The sequence below is a fragment of the Pongo abelii genome, chromosome 5 (genome assembly GCF_028885655.2).
Source record: "Pongo abelii isolate AG06213 chromosome 5, NHGRI_mPonAbe1-v2.0_pri, whole genome shotgun sequence".
In the NCBI taxonomy this organism is placed as follows: Eukaryota; Metazoa; Chordata; class Mammalia; order Primates; family Hominidae; genus Pongo; species Pongo abelii.
In genome coordinates, this window is record NC_071990.2 from 157159507 (window position 1) to 157176883 (window position 17377).

Consider the following 17377-nt stretch of genomic DNA (forward strand, 5'->3'; position numbering starts at 1 on the left):
GCCGGGCGCGGTGGCTCACACCTGTAATCCCAGCACTTTGGGAGGTCGAAGTGGGCAGATCACGAGGTCAGGAGATTGAGAACATCCTGGCTAACATGGTGAAACCCCGTCTTTACTAAAAATACACACACACGAAATTAGCTGGGCTTGGTGGCACATGCCTGTGATCCCAGCTACTCGGGAGGCTGAGGCAGGAGAATCACTTGAACCTGGGAGGTGGAGGTTGCAGTGAGCCAAGATCACACTACTGCAATCCAGCCTGGGTGACAGAGTGAAACTCCGTCTCAGGAAAAAAAAAAAGTACGGTCACACTTTTTTGTTAATTGCTTAGAATATTTCTAGTATTACAGTAAAAATAAAACTTGAAGTTTAGTTTAAAAAATTAATCTTTACATGCTCCATCCTTATTTCTAAATGTGATTTCTTTATTCCTCATTTTGAATATGTAAAGAACATTATGTTATGTTAAAGTGTAGCTATTATTCATTTACAGTATACAAAGATGGTTAACAATTGTATTATGGAAGTGTAGCTCATGCTTTAACTTGGGCATTTTTCTTCATAGATTTTATTTTTATAAAATTTGCAATGATGTTCGTTCATATTGAAGAATCATATGTGGACTTCAAATTATATTCAAATTCATTCAGAGCTCAACAGTTTTGTATAATTTATGAATATACTTTTTTTCAACTTTTCTATTTTTATTAATACTTTTAAGAGTAACCTCATGACACCAATGATTGTTTTGCAATATTGGGATCAGACTTCCTAAGACTCATGATACCATGTCTTCTATCACACACAAAAGTCCAACTCAGTTCCACCTGCGGGCTCCTCAACACAAGCACTCAGTTTTTATAAACAAGGTATTAGGTTGTTCTCATTATTTGTTAATTTACCTGGTGAAAATTCTGGGAGGCATATCATGCCCAGCGGTCAACCTCAGTTTTTACTTCATTGAAGGAATCTGTACAGATCACAGGTGAAATAAGGACTCTCAATCACTTTCTAAGAAATGATTCCCAAGTTAATGGGGTTGTGTTTAAAGAGAAAGGGAACTGTACAAAAATCTACGGAAACAATATAACTGTTCAGAATTTTATCTATTTTCACCTAATTGTTTTCATCACTAATAGGTAGTGCTCACTTCATTTCTCAGAATTTTCTCAGAACAAACGAAGTGAAATTCGCCTTGTTTCTAAGGTGGCTACTGGTTTTCTAATTAAATGGGTATATTCATTGACTCTTCCAGCTCACCGCAAAAGATGATGTGGGCTTTTTCCCTTGTAAATCTCACCAGTAACAAACCTACTATAATGGAAAAAGTAGGAGGGAAACAGAACAAATACATTTACAAAAAGCAGGTTAATTGCTTGAGTATGTGAATGCAAACTCTACACTAACGATGCTACATTCCTCGACTGGTTTTGCTCTATTATATTTTAGTTATTTTTAGTTCCTTAGTTGATCAGTTGACCTAACAAAGAAATACTTTGATCTTCAAGAGCAAGATTGATCACCTAGTATATTTTGTTGCTGCCTCCTGTGATCTAGTTTCCCGGTGGATGTAGCAGAATTCATAACGTATAAAAATAGCATTGCAAAATTATTCTCTCCTAAGCATGAAATATGTTTTTGCCTTTTCCTAAAGCATTTATAAACATTTAAGTACTAAGGTGAACATTAATGGCAACAAAAGAAAAAATGCAAACACATATAATCCCAGATCCTTACATGGTTATTTTGAGGAGTGTTTATTGTGATAATTATGTAATTATATTAGATAAATTATATGTTGGATAAATTTCATTTTTAAAGGAAAACAAAAACAAAAGAAAAAAATCCATACATTTACATATATCTGATTTTAGATAAAATTTAATTAATTTAAATTAGTATTTTACCTTTGCTGAATTAAACATATTAGGCTTTTATTTCATAAAACACTGTATTCTCTTAATATCATTTAAAAGTGGCTTGTGTCACAAACTTAGTTTACATTAACCGCTGAAGCTTTCGTCCATATCTGTGGCATGATTCTTTCCTTTATCCAACTCTCACAGTCTCAAACAAATACTCTCTGAGTCCACTGCCTGCATCACACAATCCTAGGCACAGCGGGTATTAGAGGTCTGGCTTCTCTATTTGGAAGCTTACAACGCAGCTGGGGAGGTCACAGGTACGTCTGCAATGGCTGAAGAATCATTTAAAGGTGAGGCTATCCTCAAGTGGTAGAAATTGCACAGCTGGGGGCTCCTGACACATGAAGAGACCTAGGTAAGAGTCTCCAGGGAGAATCCTTCAGACAAGGTGGATTGAGGTGGCTTTTATAAAAGAAAATAGTGTGAAGAAGAGAAGAGGGAAAGTAAATTTGAATCTCTAAGTTCTCTCAGGGTCTTGTTCATGCTCCTAAAACATCAAGCAGCAGGGGAAAAACATCCCTGCCTCCATTCCTCTTCTTGCGGTCGCTTTTGGTTTGGTCTAAGCCCAGAATGTCTGTGTTTGGTTCCCTTCCCATTCTCCCGCCCTCATCTTCGTCATTGCTCACGTACGTTTGCAATGCATGTCTTCTCTCCATTTATCAAGTCACCTAAAATCTTTCTCAAAGTTGATGGGATAGCTGCTTCTGGTAGGGCATTGATGATAGGTTACCTGTGCATCCCAGTTTATAAGAGAACAGAGTGACTAATTCATCATTTCTTAACCCAAATTAAGTGGCACAATTCAGTCTCCAGTTCTGCAAGTTTTAAATGTTCAATTTTGAAATTTGGTGAAAGCCAAGATTATCATGCTCTTTAAGTGTTTTATATTGCATCTAGCACATATTAGAACTTAATAAACATTTAATAATCCATATAGAACCACATTTACTTCTCCGCTTTTTGACACACAAGACACAGATACAGTCCCAGGGATTTTCAAGGAGTCAGTGGTTTTCATGAAAGCATAAAAGTGAAAGCAAAGTTTTCATTTCTAGGCAGTGAATCATTTAACTTCTGAGTTCAGGAAAATTTAAAGTTTAAGAAGGCTAGTCTAGAAATCCCTTCTTTGCATATCCAAGCTGTTCATCTCTCAAAAGTCAAAGTGGATGCCAGAATTCCATAGATTTCATTTTTCAAGATGAACAGTCATATTTGAACATATTTCAAGCCAGATGGTTTACAGTTCATGTATTTGTTGGCGTTTTCCTGCCACAACAACTAAATATTGAAGACACATATTTGTGATGAGGAGCGCACTTCCAACCATCTTTTCCTGTTGCTCTTTCAGGCTGCGTGCTCTCCCCCCTCCCCCAGCACCACATCACTGCATGCCGCAGGGGAAGGCTCCCAGCACTCACACGATGAATTACATCCATTTGATTTAATAGACAGGGGATAGACGAAATCACATAAAACAAGCCTCCTCCAAATACATATTTCTTGTAACAGCCATGAATTTTCCGGTAGCAAATAAGAAAGCAAATGAACAGCTATTGAAATATTCCATTTTCACCATCCATTTAGACAAGCTGGAAAGTTTACTTTTTATCCTCTTAGTACTTTATAAGCCAGTTTGCCAAACTTTGGGACTATTTGATCAGAGTTCAGAAAAGAACAGAAACATCCAACAAAGGTTTAGTATTTTTTTTAATGCCATCAGATATGAAAATAGCAGCTGGAGAAAGCACTGCACATTTGTTCTGAAGGATGCCAATGTCATTCAGCAGGTTCAGTGATATCTCTCTTCCAGGATGATATGACTTGCAGTTCATTTGTCATCTTATGCACAATTTTTTATTATTCTACTCAGTTGTCAATGTTTGCATTATTACAGTCTTAAAGATTCATTTTATTGTGAAAGGGCCATTGGGAAGTTGGACCAAAGCAATATGGAAATTTAAAACATGGAAAATAGAAGAAAGAATGTAAGCACATAAAAGAATTATGTTTGCTTAGTACTATAACAAGATTTCTATGAATTTTCTATAAGCACTTCACAAGAAACTGGCAAAACGGAATAAAGCAAACCCGTCCACTGCCATCATTATAACCATCACCCAATGACCCAGAACGCATACACACAAAAAGACTCAGTAATATTTTTTTAGATATGGTTTGTAGAGTCCCATATTTTGAATGAAAATTTCCCCTAGAATCATGACCCTCAAAAACGGAAGGAGATCTCAGGGATCCTGTAGAGCAATGTTCTCATGTTACAAAGGAGAAAATAGAGACCAGGAAGAAAAGGGACTAGGCTTAGGTCCCATTGCTGGTTAGTGGAGAAATGAGACTAGAGCTGGTGTTCAGATCCACTGGCTATTTCATTTTATCACTCGCTCCACTTCTATTTTCACGACTTTGCAGTCTACAGTGGACAGGGATGAAAGAATTAACAAAAAGCATATCCTGAGCGCTCACTCTGGGAGCCCGAGTCCTAGGCAATGCTGCCTGGGAAGTGCTAATTGGGAAAATGTAACCACTCTCGAAAAGCCTGGAGTATGGCTATTTCTAGAGGGCCACCCAGGTGCCAGGCATTTTATGTTATTACATATAATTCTTGCAGACCTATTAGGATGGTATGATAAAACCTGTTTTATAGATAAGAATGATGTGGAGATGCAAACAGGCTAAGTACTCTCCAAAGATCACCTAGTTAGTGAAGGCCAGGCTGAGTTGCAAGCCCATTGTGTGTGATGCCCCAGTCCTGCAGTCTTCCTGCTTGACCATGTTACTTTTAAGACAGATGCACAGATATATGAAGACAACTACGGATGGCAACTTCCTTTATCTGCATGAATGCCTCTGTTTTGATTGGCATCCAGAGCTAAAGGCATTTTATTGTGGCTTCGGTGATTAACTTGAACCAATAAAGAAAAAGTGTTATTCAGAATGACTGGGGCTGTGAAGCTGTGTTGCAGTTCCAAGAAAAGAGAGCATCAGTCATCTGGTGCTACTCTGCCCACCTTCACTGAGGATGTAACTCTTGAGCGAGAGTACGTTTTATGTCAAATGTTTAAAAGTTTATACTTAAAGTGTGAATTTTCCCAACGGAAGAGTAAAATTTAATAGGACAGTAGTACTCAAGAAATGCCTTATTACTGGTAGATAATTTAAAACTGAAATTAATTTTTCCCATTGTCCTATTTTTAGCAATTCTTTTGGCCAACAGGAGGAAACAAATTAATTGCTCAGAACGCACATTAGAGTGCTTTTTATTTTTATTTTTTAAATTGATGTTTATTTTTAATGAATGGCTCATCATTAATTGTTTTTATTCATAAAATGGAAGAGTTTAACAAAATAAAGGGTTTGTTAGCACACATTGAGAAGGTGGTAATGGAAGAAGTTTCTTTCTGCCACATATGCCCATAGAGAAATCAAATCCTAAAAGTAAATAGAAACTTGCTTTTAGTATGACTTAATATTGACTGTTTTCTTTCAGTGAATGGAAGAATTGAATACAAAAAGGAATTTTTAAGCCTATATTGAGAAAAATTTATTGGAAGAAGATTCTTTTTTCTCCCAACTTTTATTTTAGTTTTGGGGGTACATGTGCAAGTTTGTTATGTGGGTAAATTGCATGCCATAGGGGTTTATTGTATGAATTATTTGGTCACTCAGATAATAAGCTTAGTACTTGATAGGTAGTTTCTTGATCCTCATCCTCTTCCACCTTCCATCTTCAAGTATGCCTCGGGTGTCTATTGGTTCCTTCTTTGTGTCCATGTGTACTCAGTGTTCAGCTCCCACTGAAGTGAGAACATGTGGTATTTGGTTTTCTGTTCCTGCATTAATTTGCTTAGAATAATGGCCTCCAGTGCCATCCATGTTGCTGCAAAGTACATGATTTCATTCTTTTTTATGGATTTGTAGTAATCCATGCTGGATATATACCATTATCCAGTCCACTGTTGATGGGCATTTAGGTTGATTCCATGTCTTTATTATTGTGAATAGCACAGCAACGAACATATGAGTGCATGTGTCTTTTTGGTAGAACGATTTATTTTCTTTTGGGTACATACCCAGTAATAGGATTGCTGGGTTGAATAGTAGCTTTGTTTTAAGTTCTTTGAGAAATCTTCAAACTGCTTTCCACAGTGGCTGAACTAATTTATATCTCCACCAACAGCATATAAACATTCCCTTTTCTCTGCAACATTGCCAGCATCTGTTATTTTTTGACTTTTTAATAATAGCCATTTGGACTGGTGTGAGATGGTATCTCATTGTGGTTTGATTTAGTGGTCCCCAACCTTTTTGGCATCAGGAACTGGTATAGTGGAAGACAGTTTTTCCACAGACTGAAGGTAGGGGATGGTTTTGGGATGAAGCTGTTCCACTTCAGATCATCAGGCATTAGATTCTCGTAGGGGGCACGCAACCTAGACCCCTCACACACACAGTTCACAATAGGGTTCATGTTCCCATGAGGATCTAATGCTGCCACTCAGCTGATAGGAGGTGGAGCTTGGGTGGTAATGCTCGCTCACCTCCTGCTGCGTGGCCTGCTTCCTTACAGGCTATGGATGGGTACTGGCCTGAGGCCTGGACGGGGGGACCTCTGGTTTAATTTGTATTTCTCTAATGATTAGTGATGTTCAGCATGTTTTCATATGCTTGTTGGCCGTGTGTATGTCTTCCTTTGAGAAGTGTCTGTTCACGTACTTTGCCTATTTTTAATGGGATTGTTTGTTTTTTGCTTGTAAATGTAAGTTCCTTGTACATGCCAAATATTAGAACTTTGTCAGATGCATAGTTTGCAAATATATTCTCCCATTCTATTTAGTCTGTTTATAGAGTGTTTTTTAGAAGATGGATCTTCAACAAGAGCAATGAAGTCCTGTACGTATGTTGAAAATCATCATATAGTTGCTTTTGATGTCTAGTTCTACATTCCTCTTTATGTGATCTCAACCCTTCCAGCCAATTTGTGTCATTTGAAGCTCCAGGTGCTGCAGTCCCTAACTGTAGCTCTTTCATTTTTAAGTTCAAACTCTCTTTGAGGAGGTAAGGCCACTGGACCCAATAGGTGAGGCATCATGGCTACCCATCATTTGATTAATTGGTAATGGTTGTGAATAAACCAGTCTGTACTTGGCACTTCAGGGTTTTATACTTAACTTCAATTTTACCTCTTACCTCATACTGTATTCATGGTATGACATTCTGTCAGATACCTTCCTGCATGTTTCTCTAGATGGAGCTAGCTTGGCCATAAGCTACTATAATATACTACTCTGCCTATAATTAGTACTTACTTAATTTGCAAGGGCTTTTTGTCTTGGTATGATATTATTGTCAAAAGGGAGAAGATTTCTTGACAAGGTGATTGAGGTGGTGCAATATACAATCTGGCTTTTGGCAAAACCATTTGGTTAAACTATGGCTTTGTTCTTGCAATCATGTGATTGCAAAATACTCAACAGTGCTCTTGCTGTCTTTCTATTTTTCTGCCTGTCCACACTGTATAGGTAGGTCTCTTTTCCTAAGTTTGAAAACTTGATATTTTATTTTTCTGACCAACCTTGATTTCTTACCCCCCTCATTAAACTCGATCTCCTTGCTGAGACAACCTGTCCTTGCATTCATGGATCATATCTCATACATTCCTGGCTCAAAATGATACAAAGGAGAAGTGAGGAAAGAAAAAAGGATGAGATTGGATGCACTACAAAATTGGAAATCAGGCCAAGGGAGAATAAATTTTCTGGGCAGCTAAACTCACCTGTTTCCAGATTCTTTCTAGACTATCCAAATTTATGGATGGGCAAGGAGATGTAGAACTTTAAAAAGCTATAGAAAGGAAAAAAATGGCCATTCTGATGTACAAGCATCAAGATTATCTTTGATCCTTTCTCTTTCTCCTCCTGTGTAGTCTTCCATTTATTCCTTAATTTAACAAACATCATTGAGTGCCATGTTCCAGGCACGCTAGGCCCTTGGGTGCCAGATGCGTGAGGCGTAGGCTCAGCATCCACAGTGCAGCAAGCCAGCCACCATATCATGTTGCTTGATTCTGTCCTGTATCTCAATAGATCCCCTCCCATCCATTCCAGGTGTCCCGCTATATGCCCTTATTACATTTGACTTGCATTTTTTTCAATTACCCCTAATTGACATATCTGCCTGCAGTTATTTTACTTTGACCCCAACTCTGCCACTGGAGTAGTTACTCCAAAGCACAGAATGAATCATGCTGTAACTCCGCTTATATGTCTGAAATGACTCCCATGAGAGACTGGTTCTGAGCTCCCGCTCCAGCTTTGTTTTTCTGTGTCCCAGCACATCCTATAAGCCAGCTACTCCAGAGCTAACCAGGAGGTCTGTATTTTGTGTTTTGTTGCTTCTTTCTGAAATGCTCTTCTTTCTTTTTTCTGCCATGTATTAGAGTTCTCCAGTGAAACAGAATAGGGCACACACACACACACACACACACAAACACACACACATTTGCTTGCTTATCATAAATAATTGCCACACATGACTGTGTGAAATCTGGCACATTTGAAATTTGCAGGGTAGGCCAGCAGGTTGGAAAGTCAGGTGGGTTGATACCATCATCTTGAATGTAAATTCCGCTGGGCAGCAGGATGCAAGCATGGACAGGGTTTTTGCATTGCAGTCTTGAGGAGAATCCATATTCTTGGAGAGACCTCAGTCTTTGTTCTTAAGGCCTTCATCTGATTGTGAGAATCACTCACATTATGGAGGTTGTATAAGTCTGTTTTCATGCTGCTGATAAAGTCATACCCGAGGCGGGGAAGAAAAAGAGATTTAATTGGACTTACAATTCCACATGGCTGGGGAGGCCTCAGAATCATGGTGAGAGGTGAAAGGCACTTCTTACATGGTGGCAGCAGGAGAAAATGAGAGAGAAGCCAAAGTGAAAGCCCCTGATAAACCCATCAGACCTTGTGAGACTTATTCATTATCATGAGAATAACACTGGAAAGACTGGCCCCTATGATTCAATTGCCTCCCCCTGGGTCCCTCCCACAACACTTGGAAATTCCGGGAGATACAATTCAAGTTGAGATTTGGGTGGGGACACAGCCAAACCATATCATTCCACCACTGGTCCCTCCAAATTTCACGTCCTCACATTTGAAAACCAATCATACCTTCTCAACAGTCCCCTAAACTCTTAACTCATTTCAGCATTAACCCCAAAGTCCACGGTCCAAAGTCTCATCTGAGACAAGGCAAGTCCCTTCTGCCTATGAGCCTGTAAATCAAAAGCAAGCTAGTTACTTCCTAGATACAATGAGGGTACAGGTATTGAGTAAAGACAGCTATTCCAAATGGGAGCAAAAATTGGCCAAAACAAAGGGGTTACAAGGCCAATGCAATCTGAAATCCAGAGGGGCTTTCAAATTTTAAAGCTCCAAAATGATCTCCTTTGCCTCCAGCTCTCACATCCAAGTCACACTGATACAAGAGGTGGGTTCCTGTGGTCTTGGGCAGCTCTGCCTCTGTGGCTTTGCAGGGTACAGCCTCCCTCATGGCTGCTTTCACAGGCTGCCATTGAGTGTCTGCGGCTTTTTCAGGTGCACGGTGCAAGCTGTAGGTGGATCTACCATTGTGGGGTCTGGAGGAGAGTGGCCCTTTTCTCACAGCTCCACTAGGCACTGCCTCAGTAGGGACTCTGTGTGGGGGCTCCAGCCCCACATTTCCCTTCTGCACTGCCCTAGCAGAGGTTGTCCATGAGGGCCCTGCCCCTGCAGCAAATTTTGCCTGGGCATCCAGGCATTTCCACACATCTTCCAAAATTTAGGCAGAGGCTCTCAAACCTCAATTCTTGACTTTTTTGCACTTGCAGGCTCAACACCATGTGGAAGCTGCCAAACCTTGGAGATTCCACCCTCTGAAGCCACAGCCCAAGCTGTAAGTTGGCCCCTTTCAGCGAAGGCTGGGGTGGCTGGGACATGGGGCTCCAAGTCTCTAGTCTGCAGACAGCACAGGGACCCTGGGCCTGGCTCATGAAACCACATTTTCCTCTTGAGCCTCCAGGCATGTGATGGGAGGGACTGATGTGAAGGTATCTGACATGGCCTGGAGACATTTTCTCCATGGTCTTGACGATTAACAGTGGGCTCCTCGCTACTTATGCAAATTTCTGCAGCCGGCTTGAATTTCTCCCCAGAAAATGGGTTTTTCTTTTCTATCACATAGTCAGGTTGCAGATTTTCCAAACTTTTATGCTCTGCTTCCCTTATAAAACTGAAAGCCTTTAACAGCACCCAAGTCACATCTTGAATGTTTGAAATTTCTTCTGCCAGTTACCCTAAATCATTTTTCTCAAGTTCAAAGTTCCACAAATCTCTAGGGCAGGGGAAAAATGCTGCCAAATCTCTTTGCTAAAACAATAAGAGTCACCTTTACTCCACTTCCCAACAAGTTCCTTATCTCCAACTGAGACCACCTCAGCTTGGATTTTATTGTCCGTATCATTATCAGCATTTTGGGCAAAGCCATTCAACAAGTCTCTAGGGAGTTTCAAACTTTTCCACATTTTCCTGTCTTCTTCTGAGCCCTCCAAAGTGTTCCAGCCTCTGCCTGTTACCCAGTTCCAAAGTTGCTTCCACATTTTTGGGTATTTTTTCAGCAACTCCCCACTCTGTTGGTACCAATGTACTGTATTAGTCTGTTTTCATGCTGCTGATGAAGACATACCTGAGATGGGGAAGAAAAAGAGATTTAATTGGATTTACAGTTCCACATGTCTGGGGAGGCTTCAGAATCACGGCAGAAGGCAAAAGGCACTTCTTACATGGCAGTGGCAAGAGAAAATGAGAGAGAAGCAAAAGCAGAAACCCCTGATAAACCTATCAGATCTCGTGACACCTATTCACTATCATGAGAATAGCATGGAAAAGACTGGCCCCCATGATTCAATTACCTCCCGCTGGGTCCCTTCCACAACATGCAGAAATTCTGGGAGACACAATTCAAGTTGAGATTTGGGTGGGGACACAGCCAAACCATATCAAAAGGTAATGTACTTTACTCAAAATTGGCTGACTTAAATTTCAATCACATCTAAAAATACCTTCACGGTGGCATCCAGACTGCAGGTTGACCAAAGAACTGGGCAGCGTAGCTTAGCCAAGTTGACACATAAAATTAACAATCCTATGCCTCATAAACATAACCCCCTTTAAGAGCTGTGTCAATATGACCTCCTTTGCAAGGTTTCTTCCTCAGCCTTGTGTGGAAAGTGCTAAAAAGCTGTGTGGTAGCTCAAGGAACAGCAATGCCCCTAGGGCAGCAGTGTGCTCAGCCTGGGGATAAGGAGTATAGGAGTCTTAACAATTTGGAATTTCACCAGGAAGAAAGAGATGTGAAACGTCTTCCAGGCAGAGGGAGAAGCAGTTACAAAAACAGAGTCACAAAACCAGATGGGTGTGAGGGAACTGCCAGCATGGAAACAGAGGTCAATGGTGAAGACAGGGCAGGCAAGAGGAGATGGGAATGGTAGCCCAGGCCCTGTCGCCCAGGCCCTTTCACCCAGGGTCCTATTTGTTTCCTCATGCTGCCATTACAAAGTTCCCAAAGTTGGAGCTGCAAACAACAGATTTTATTCTTTCACAGTTCTGGAAGTCAGAAGTCCAAAATCGAGGTATGTGCAGGGCTGGTTCCTTTGGGAGACTCTGAGTGAGAATTCCCTCTGTTCCTGTCTGGTAGCTTCTGATGGCAGCTGGCAACCCCTGGCAAACCCATTGGCTTGGGGCTGCCTCCTTATACCAGTCTCTGCCTCCATGCTCTGTTTTCACATGCATTGCTTTTCTCTGTGTGTCTCTGAATTTCCTTTTCTGTGTCTGATAAGGACACTTGCCATCATATTGGAGTCCTGCCCTAATGCAGAAAGCTCTTTCTTCAAGATACATCCTTTAATTATAGCTACAAAAACTCTTATTCAAATAAAGTCACATTCTGAGGTTACTGGTGGGCATATCTTTTGGGGGTCATGATTCAACCCACCACAGCCTTCTAAGAAAAATAATAAATTTGGATCTGAGCCTGCATTCAGGGACCACAGATCCAGATTCCAGGCAGCCTCTGTTAATGAGTCAAGAGGGCCAGAGGTGCCTGAAGCCCCCCAGCTGACCAGAGTGGTGACTTCATCTAAAGGAGGCAGCCTCTGCTTGGCTCTGGAAGGAATGTGGGGCAACCTTATTACATCTTTTCAATTTTTAAAGGAAAGTCAGATTTCTAGAATTTTACATGAAACTCTCTAATTTGGAAATAACCTCAAATTAAAACAAAAATAAGACTAACATCTCAATATGAACCCAAGAAACACATCTAGTGGCTGGAAATGGCTCATGAAGCCCCCTCCCGCACCTCCCCCACCTTTGGGACTTCCACTGTAGGGGATGATAAGCCCTGAAAGAGCATGAAACACAGGGGCACTGGCCCCAGACTGCTGTATCAGAGGGTGGCCTGGGTGTCAGGGTGGAGGATAGACTGAAGGGAGTGACCCTGGGAGGTGGAAGGCAAAGTAGGAAGCCCTCGCAGTAGATCGGGGAGGGCACGTGGATTAGTCCATTTTCATACTGCTATGAAGAAATACTCAAGACTGAGTAATTTATAAACAATAAGAGATTTAATGGACTCACATTTCCACATGGCTGGGGAGGCGGTGGAAGGTGAAGGAGGAGCAAAGGCACGTCTTACGTGGCAGCAGGCAAGAGAGTGCGTGCAGGGGAACTGCCGTTTATAAAACCATCAGATCTCATGAGACTTATTCACTATCACGAGAACAACATGAGAAAACCCGCCCCCATGCATAAATTACCTCCCACTGGGTCCCTCCCACGACAGATGGGGATCGTGGGGGCTACAATTCAAGATGAGATTGGGGTGGAGACACAGCCAAACCATATCAGTGTGTGAAAGTTAACACAGGAAGTGGTAGCCCCTAACACATTGTTGAGCCCCATATGAAGCCTTACAGAATGAAAGCATGAATTAAGGGAGGCTTAAAAAATCTGCTATATGAAATAATACAATCTATGGAGGCAGAAGTTTTTTTCCTACAGAATTATTTCAAATATCAAAGAGCTCCTTTTTCTCTTTCAGGAACTGTGTTTATCAACTATCACTCTGCTTTCATGTTCAAATAAAAAAAAATATACACAAATAATTAAATTAATATAACTTATTATGACAAAAATAATTTCTTTTAACTTTGTGGACAGCACCACATTTTATATCAAGCTGCTAGTACTCATAACCGTATGATTTCAAAATCATCCAAGCTTGAAAAATTATTGTCTCTGACATTCCCAATGATCAAAGCAACCCCAATTATAATATTATATTAACCAACCTAAAAAACAGTATTACAATTTCTAACCTTTCTGAACTGTAATTAGTCATCTAACTATGTATCCAAATTTATTTGATATGTTTGCATAGTTAATTAATTATGATTTATTTAAAAGTATTTCATTTGTAAAACTTTGCTCTTCTTAGCCTACAAATCAAATTGCCAAGTGATAAATTTAATTTTAAAATATCTTCTTTAAATCATGTTAAGTTATAACATATGTCTTTAAACAAGACATAGAAGACAGTGTCAAAAAAGCACAATTCTTTCTCTTTTAAAAAATTGAACTTTAAAAATGGGATGGGGGTTAAATTTGAGGAATCTGGTAACTTAAATTAAAAGGCACTTGAAGAGACTCAAAGTCTCCTTCAGAACAATTTACTAAATAATGATTCGGCAAGACAGTGCCCCAAGAAGTGCTTGATGCACACCTAGAGAAAAAGCTTTCAGGCCTGTAGCTTCTAGTAGGCTTTAAAGAGTATATTATGCATTAGGTGAAGTCACATTATCTAGAATGCAATAAAGCATTCTCATTGAGTCACTGAGAATTTAACTATCATGTTAAAGGTAAAAATATTACAGAACATACATTAAATGTTTAAAAATCATTTGAAATAATGACAGAAAATTAAACTGGATATACATCTACATGAACTCCAGTTTCTAGGTGAAAAATTGAGGCAAATATTCAGATGTCTGCAAATACCAAAATATCTGGATGAAGAAAGCTTCCAGATGTTACCTGGATTTTCTGAACTGTGTGAACCTATCTGTGGAAGTTTACTTTTTGAGACTTCTGGTCATGGCTGTGACCTTCATGGGTACAAGGAGCTCCACTACTACTTAAAATACATAGAAATGCCAGCTATAATATTTTTAAATATTAACAAAAATACATAACCAGGTTTATGACAAGAATGGAAAACTCTAGGTTCCCAAATGCAGAGTGTATACAAAGCAGTAGGGATGCTTTGGGGTTCCAGGATGGAAATCCACCTTAAGAACCATGGGTTAGAGAATATTCCCCAGGCATACCCACAACATGGTACCAGGTTTCCAGCCTATTGGAAGAAGCTGTGAAATCAATGCCCTTTCTATTAATAGGATCAAAAATGTCTTTGCTTAACTGTAAGCCTGGGAGAGAATGGTTCATTCTTTATTGTGGGAGGAAACAGAATTATCTTGAGAATTGTAACCCTAAACTTATCTAAAAGATGATGAAACATAGAGGCACAAATGTATGTAAAAGAGGTTCCTAAGTAGTGAAACCTCTAGGGGCTTGGCAGAAGCACTGGTAAATATATCATGCAATGTAGAGCTCTACTGTTGAGTTTCCTTTAAGACAGAAATGACCTTACATATAGAAATTTTAATACATACAAGGTTCAGTACAAAGCAAGATAGTCCATAGACAATACATAGGGTATTGTCTAAATGATCAGGAATAATAGAGCAATAACTACACAGAGAGGAATTATTGCAAGTTATTTTTTAAAAAGTAATTTGCCTACATTTTGAGGCATATGCTATAAGAATAAAAGAAGTAAAATATAATTTTGGTGGAAATATTTTTTTCAAAATGGTTGTGTGTATTGAAGGATAAAGAAAAATGAATGTCTTGAGAACTAAGGTTTTCTGCATGGGGGAGAAAAGATGCAGAAGTGAGATCAATGAGGTCTAGTAGAAATTCTATAATTATGGGTTTAAATGAGAAGTATCAGTAAAAAAAATGATATATTTTATTTAAAATATTATTTTCTTTTTTAAAATTTAATTTAATTTAAGTTCTGGGATACATGTGCAGGATGTGCAGGTTTGTTACATAGGTAAATGTGTGCCATGGTGGTTTGCTGCACCTATCAACCCATCACCCAGGCATTAAGCCCCACATGCATTAGCTATTATCCTGAAGCTCTCCCTCCCCCCAGAGATTATTTTCTATCTATGTTCACTGAAAACGTCCAGAAAAAATAAGAACAACCAAGTGCCAAAGAGCAACGAGTATCCCTTGGCTCACGTTGTGGTTTCTAAATGCCATTTATCGGTAAAAGAAACCGCAAATCCATGGAGAAATGGCTGAGTCTAAGATTGCAGCAGGAAGTTTATAAGAGCCTAGAATATTTAGTCACATCAGAAAGCAAGGAAGCTGGCAAAGACCCCAAGTAACATGTCAAGGAGGCTGAAGATCAAATTGAAAAAGTTACCACTGGCCAGATACAGGATAATTTGAGGACCAATAAAAATAATAACATATTAAATAAGTTAAAATGCATGAGTTCATAAAGATACTAAAAAACAAGCACTTCATTTGTCACTTTTGGAAGCTGTTGGGGCACCAACTTATTTTGGAAACTGATAAATAAAGGGAAAAAAATCAAACATTTTGACATTTTTGTGTTATCTTTCTGTTTGAACTGTACCTGGGGTAAGCAGATAATTGGCAAAGAGAATTCTCTTTTTAGGTGTACTGTAGTCAAGCTTATGATCTCAAAGGAAATAATTAAGAATGATCACTTTGCAACCCCTAACCCTAACCCTAACACTAATCCCAACTTCAGTGGACCTAGGAAATTTATCATCATTGGCTGCTAACACCACAAACAGAAATTCAATCAGACATTATGAATTTTTCATTGTGCATCATATTTTGAAGTATTTTGCTAAATAAAATAGTAAACCTTCATTTGATTGGGCTTCTATATCTAACCATAAATTTGCAGAAAATATTGGGTATAAAGGACATTTAAAATAATATCCAGATGCAGTTAGAAAAGTCTAGTCTATGAAATGCTTTTATAGGACAGCCTACTTAGTTTCTTCAAACAAGAAATCACAATTCAAAAGTTGGAGGAAATATCTAGATTAGAAGAAACTAGAGATAGTAATAGTTTCAGTGTATGGATTTAATAAAAATCTAACGAGAATAAAATCATAAAAAATTACGAAGGAATAAAGATAATTGGACACTGAATGAATCTGCTAACATTAAATAATTTAAAAAATATCTTCAGGGATGGCAATGTTACTGAGGTTATATGTTAGAAAGAGTCCTTATCTTTCAGAGATACGTATGGAAATATGCATAGATGCAATGACACGATGTCTGAGATTTACTTCAAAATAATCAAGGGGTAAGAGGAAGTAGGTAGGGGTAACAAATGAATACAGATTGGAGCAGAATTTATTACTTTTGAATCTGGGACAGGCCCACAGGGATTCATAATATTATCCTCTCTAATATTTTCCACAATAAAAAATTCTAGAAAAAGAAATAATAGAGAGATGTGAAAGAGACTTTAAGATAAACATGTTTAAAATAGAGTTATAAGAGGAAGACAGTCATTAAATAAGAGCATGAAATAATGAAAGATAAGTAAGACAAAATAATAAAGATAAAATAAAAGCAACTAACCCCAAAACATAGATATTTTTAAAGCATCAGAGTATACTATAAACAACTCTATAAAATTTAGAGCACTAGATAAAATATGTTATTTTCCAGAAAAATAGGGATTAGTGCAGTGTATTCAAGGAGAAATAGAAGATGCGAGTAGAACAGTAATTAATAAAGACATGCATTGATAACCAAAAGTCTACCCTGTTCTTTCCTAATTCAGTGATCAGACAACAGGTCCAGGTAGTTTTACAAGAGGTTTATGGAAACTTTAGAAGAGGTCTCCCTCATAAAAGTAATTCCATGCTAGTATAATCTTGATAATCAAACTAGATAAAGAAAATACAAGAAAAGGAAATCATAGACAATTTCATTTTGAAACGATGTAAAATTCCTAATGAAGATATTAACAAACTGAATATAAGGGTATGTAGCAAAATCTGTTAGGGCCAATTAGTGTTTATTTGAGGAATGCAAGGATTTTTGCAGCCATAAAAAGGAACAAGGTCATGTCCTTTGTAGGGACATGGATGGAGCTGGAAGCTGTTATCCTCAGCAAACTAACACAGGAGCAGAAAACTAAATACCACATGTTCTCACTTATAAGTGGGAGCTGAACAATGAGAAGACATAGACACAGGGAGGGGAACAACACACACTGGG